Raw genomic sequence first — 5,000 nt, 5'->3', positions numbered from 1 at the left:
TATCCTTATTTATCGAAAGGTAAGTGTTGAAAAAATTTATATGTCTCTAATACGCAGCTTCAGGGGGCACCCGGGTTTGAACCGGGGACCTCTCGATCTGCAGTCGAATGCTCTACCACTGAGCTATACCCCAGTTTGCCTCAAACGGAATAATATTTCTAGATTTTCCGAAATATCTGTCTATAAAACCACAACGCTTATTCTATTATCCTTATTTATCGAAACGTAAGTGTTGAAAAAATTTAGATGTCTCTAAAACGCAGCTACAGGGAGCACCCGAGTTTCAACCGGAGACCTCTCGATCTGCAGTCGGACGCCCAACCACTGAGCTTTACCCCTGCTACTCTGCTTCAAACTAAATAATATTTCCAGAATATGTGATATAGCTGTCTATAATGCAGGACGCATGCTCTGGTTTCCTTATTTATCGAAACGTAAGTGTTGAAAAAAATTAGATGTCTTGAAAACTTCAACTTCAGAGGGAAACCGGGTTTTAACCGTGGAAATCTCCATCTGCAGTCGAATGCTCTACCACTGAGCTATACCCCCGTTGCTCTGCCTCAAACGGAATTATATTTCTTTATTTTGCGAAATATCTGTCTAAAAATCAACGCTTGTTCTGGTATCCTTATTTATCGAAAGGTAAGTGTTGAAAAAAATTTATATGTCTCTAATACGCAGCTTCAGGGGGCACCCGGGTTTGAACCGGGGACCTCTCGATCTGCAGTCGAATGCTCTACCATTGAGCGATACCCCCGTTGCTCTACCTCAAACGGAATAATATTTCTAGATTATGCGAAATATCTGTCTATAAAATCACAACGCTTTTTCTGGTATCCTTATTTATAGAAAGGTAAGTGTTGAAAAAATTTATATGTCTCGAATACGCAGCTTCAGGGGGCACCCGGGTTTGAACCGGGGACCTCTCGATCTGCAGTCGAATGCTCTACCACTGAGCTATACCCCCGTTAATCTGCCTCAAACGGAATAATATTTCTTGATTATGCGAAATATCTCTCTATAAAACCACAACGCTTGTTCTGGTATCCTTATTTATCGAAAGGTAAGTGTTGAAAAAATTTATATGTCTCTAATACGCAGCTTCAGGGGGCACCCGGGTTTGAACCGGGGACCTCTCGATCTGCAGTCGAATGCTCTACCACTGAGCTATACCCCCGTTGCTCTGCCTCAAACGGAATTATATTTCTTTATTTTGCGAAATATCTGTCTAAAAATCAACGCTTGTTCTGGTATCCTTATTTATCAAAAGGTAAGTGTCGAAAAAATTTATATGTCTCTAATACGCAGCTTCAGGGGGCATCCGGCTTTGAACCGGGGACCTCTCCATTTGCAGTCAAATGCTCTACCACTGAGCTATACCCCCGTTGCTCTGCTTCAAACGGAATAATATTTCTATATTATGCGAAATATCTGTCTATAAAACCACAACGCTTGTTCTGGTATCCTTATTTATCGAAAGATAAGTGTCGAAAAAATTTATATGTCTCTAATACGCAGCTTCAGGGGGCACCCGGGTTTGAACCGGGGACCTCTCCATCTGCAGTCGAAAGCTCTACCACTGAGCTATAACCCCGTTAATCTGCCTCAAACGGAATAATATTTCTAGATTATGCGAAATATCTCTCTATAAAACCACAACGCTTGTTCTGGTATCCTTATTTATCGAAAGGTAAGTGTTGAAAAAATTTATATGTCTCTAATACGCAGCTTCAGGGGGCAACCGGGTTTGAACCGGGGACCTCTCCATCTGCAGTCGAATGCTCTACCGCTGAGCTATACCCCCGTTACTCTGCCTCAAACGGAAGAATATTTCTTTATTTTGCGAAATATCTGTCTAAAAATCAATGCTTGTTCTGGTATCCTTATTTATCGAAATGTAAGTGTTGAAAAAATTTATATGTCTCTAATACGCAGCTTCAGGGGGCACCCGGGTTTGAACCGGGGACCTCTCGATCTGCAGAAAAAATGCTCTACCACTGAGCTATACCCCCGTTGCTCTGCTACAAACGGAATAATATTTCTATATTATGCGAAATATCTGTCTATAAAACCACAACGCTTGTTCTGGTATCCTTATTTATCGAAAGATAAGTGTCGAAAAAATTTATATGTCTCTAATACGCAGCTTCAGGGGGCACCCGGGTTTGAACCGGGGACCTCTCCGTCTGCAGTCGAATGCTCTACCACTGAGCTATACCCCCGTTAATATGCCTCAAACGGAATAATATTTCTAGATTATGCGAAATATCTCTCTATAAAACCACAACGCTTGTTCTGGTATCCTTATTTATCGAAACGTAAGTGTTGAAAAAATTGATATGTCTCTAATACGCAGCTTCAGTGGGCACCAGGGTTTGAACCGGGGACCTCTCGATCTGCAGTCGAATGCTCTACCACTGAGCTATACTCCCGTTGCTCTGCCTCAAACGGAATTATATTTCTGGATTTTGCGAAATATCTGTCTAAAAATCAACGCTTGTTCTGGTATTCTTATTTATCGAAACGGAAGTGTTGAAAAAATTTATATGTCTCTAATACGCAGCTTCAGGGGGCAACCGGGTTTGAACCGGGGAACTCTCGATCTGCAGTCGAATGCTCTTCCACTGAGCTATACCCCCGTTGCTCTGCCTCAAACGGAATTATATTTCTTTATTTTGCGAAATATCTGTCTAAAAATCAACGCTTGTTCTGGTATCCTTATTTATCGAAAGGTAAGTGTTGAAAAAATTTATATGTCTCTAATACGCAGCTTCAGGGGGCAACCGGGTTTGAACCGGGGACCTCTCCATCTGCAGTCGAATGCTCCACCGCTGAGCTATACCCCAGTTGTTCTGCTTCAAACGGAAGAATATTTCTTTATTTTGCGAAATATCTGTCTAAAAATCAATGTTTGTTCTGGTATCCTTATTTATCGAAATGTAAGTGTTGAAAAAATTTATATGTCTCTAATACGCAGCTTAAGGGGGCACACGGGTTTGAACCGGGGACCTCTCGATCTGCAGTCGAATGCTCTACCACTGAGCTATACCCCCGTTGCTCTGCCTCAAACGGAATTATATTTCTTTATTTTGTGAAATATCTGTCTAAAAATCAACGCTTGTTCTGGTATCCTTATTTATCGAAAGGTAAGTGTTGAAAAAATTTATATGTCTCTATTACGCAGCTTCAGGGGGCACCCGGGTTTCAACCGGGGACCTCTCCATCTACAGTCGATTGCTCTACCACTGAGCTATACCCCCGTTGTTCTGCCTCAAACGGAATAATATTTCTAGATTATGCGAAATATCTGTCTATAAAACCACAACGCTTGTTCTGGTATCCTTATTTATCGAAAGGTAAGTGTCGAAAAAATTTATATGTCTCTAATACGTAGCTTCAGGGGGCACCCGGGTTTGAACCACGGACCTCTCGATCTGCAGTCGAATGCTCTACCACTGAGCTATACCCCAGTTGCCCTGCCTGAAACGGAATTATATTTCTTTTTTTTGCGAAATATCTGTCTAAAAATAAACGCTTGTTCTGGTATCCTTATTTATCGAAACGTAAGTGTTGAAAAAATTTACATGGGTCTAATACGCAGCTTCAGCGGGCACCCGGGTTTGAACCGGGGTCTCTCGATCTGCAGTCGAATGCTCTACCACTGAGCTATACCCCCGTTGCTCTGCCTCAAACGCAATTATATTTCTTTATTTTGCGAAATATCTGTCTAAAGATCAACGCTTGTTCTGGTATCCTTATTTATCGAAACGTAAGTGTTGAAAAAATTTATATGTCTCTAATACGCAGCATCAGGGGACACCCGGGTTTGAACCGGGGACCCCTCGATCTGCAGTCGAATGCTCTACCACTGAGCTATACCCCAGTTGCTCTGCCTCAAACGGAATAATATTTCTAGATTTTCCGAAATGTCTGTCTATAAAACCACAACGCTTATTCTATTATCCTTATTTATCGAAACGTAAGTGTTGAAAAAATTTAGATGTCTCTAAAACGCAGCTACAGGGAGCACCCGAGTTTCAACCGGAGACCTCTCGATCTGCAGTCGGACGCCCAACCACTGAGCTTTACCCCCGCTACTCTGCTTCAAACTAAATAATATTTCCAGAATATGTGATATAGCTGTCTATAATGCAGGACGCATGCTCTGGTTTCCTTATTTATCGAAACGTAAGTGTTGAAAAAAATTAGATGTCTTGAAAACTTCAACTTCAGAGGGAAACCGGGTTTTAACCGTGGAAATCTCCATCTGCAGTCGAATGCTCTACCAATGAGCTATACCTCCGCTGGTCTAGTTCAAACGGAATAATATTTCTTTATTATGCGAAATATTTGTCTATAAAACACAACGCTTGAACTGGTATCATTAGTTATCGAAGCGTTAAGTATTGAAAAAATTTAGATGTCTGGAAAACTCAGCTCAGGGGATACACTGGTACCTCTCGATCTGCATTCGAATTCTCTACAACTTAGCTATACCCCCGTTGCTCTGCCTCAAACGGAATAATATTTCTAGATTTTGCGAAATATCAGTCTTTAAAATACAACGCTTGTTCTGGTATCCTTATTTATCGAAAGGTAAGTGTTGAAAAAATTTATGTGTCTCTAATACGCTTCTTCAGGGGGCACCCGGGTTTTAACCGGGGACCTCTCGATCTGCAGTCGAATGCTCTACCACTGAGCTATACCCCCGTTGCTCTGCCTCAAACGGAATTATATTTCTTTATTTTGCGAAATATCTGTCTAAAAATCAACGCTTGTTCTGGTATCCTTATTTATCGAAAGGTAAGTGTTGAAAAAATTTATATGTCTCTAATACGCAGCTTCAAGGGGCACCCGGGTTTGAACCGGGGAACTCTCGATCTGCGGTCGAATGCTCTACCACTGAGCTATAACCCCGTTGCTCTGACTGAAACGGAATAATATTTCTAGATTATGCGAAATATCTGTCTATAAAACCACAACGCTTGTTCTGGTATCCT

General features: G+C 41.5%; 8 non-coding genes across 8 annotated transcripts; all 8 read right to left on the bottom strand.

The window, feature by feature from the left end:
* Positions 1-61: 61 nt before the first annotated feature.
* On the bottom strand, positions 62-133 carry Trnac-gca (transfer RNA cysteine (anticodon GCA)). Its single transcript has one exon. It is a non-coding gene; the product is annotated as a tRNA-Cys (tRNA).
* A 552-nt stretch (positions 134-685) lies between these two features.
* Trnac-gca (transfer RNA cysteine (anticodon GCA)) lies at positions 686-757 on the bottom strand. The gene has a single exon. It is a non-coding gene; the product is annotated as a tRNA-Cys (tRNA).
* A 138-nt stretch (positions 758-895) lies between these two features.
* Trnac-gca (transfer RNA cysteine (anticodon GCA)) lies at positions 896-967 on the bottom strand. Its single transcript has one exon. It is a non-coding gene; the product is annotated as a tRNA-Cys (tRNA).
* A 138-nt stretch (positions 968-1,105) lies between these two features.
* On the bottom strand, positions 1,106-1,177 carry Trnac-gca (transfer RNA cysteine (anticodon GCA)). The gene has a single exon. It is a non-coding gene; the product is annotated as a tRNA-Cys (tRNA).
* A 1,804-nt stretch (positions 1,178-2,981) lies between these two features.
* Trnac-gca (transfer RNA cysteine (anticodon GCA)) lies at positions 2,982-3,053 on the bottom strand. The gene has a single exon. It is a non-coding gene; the product is annotated as a tRNA-Cys (tRNA).
* A 552-nt stretch (positions 3,054-3,605) lies between these two features.
* On the bottom strand, positions 3,606-3,676 carry Trnac-gca (transfer RNA cysteine (anticodon GCA)). Its single transcript has one exon. It is a non-coding gene; the product is annotated as a tRNA-Cys (tRNA).
* A 135-nt stretch (positions 3,677-3,811) lies between these two features.
* Trnac-gca (transfer RNA cysteine (anticodon GCA)) lies at positions 3,812-3,883 on the bottom strand. Its single transcript has one exon. It is a non-coding gene; the product is annotated as a tRNA-Cys (tRNA).
* Positions 3,884-4,638: 755 nt separating this feature from the next.
* Positions 4,639-4,710, bottom strand: Trnac-gca (transfer RNA cysteine (anticodon GCA)). The gene has a single exon. It is a non-coding gene; the product is annotated as a tRNA-Cys (tRNA).
* Positions 4,711-5,000: the final 290 nt, after the last annotated feature.

The sequence above is a fragment of the Argiope bruennichi genome, chromosome 7, assembly GCF_947563725.1.
Source record: "Argiope bruennichi chromosome 7, qqArgBrue1.1, whole genome shotgun sequence".
Lineage (NCBI taxonomy): Eukaryota > Metazoa > Arthropoda > Arachnida > Araneae > Araneidae > Argiope > Argiope bruennichi.
The sequence above is the reverse complement of the archived record's forward strand: the minus strand, read 5'-3'. Positions and strand labels throughout refer to the sequence as shown.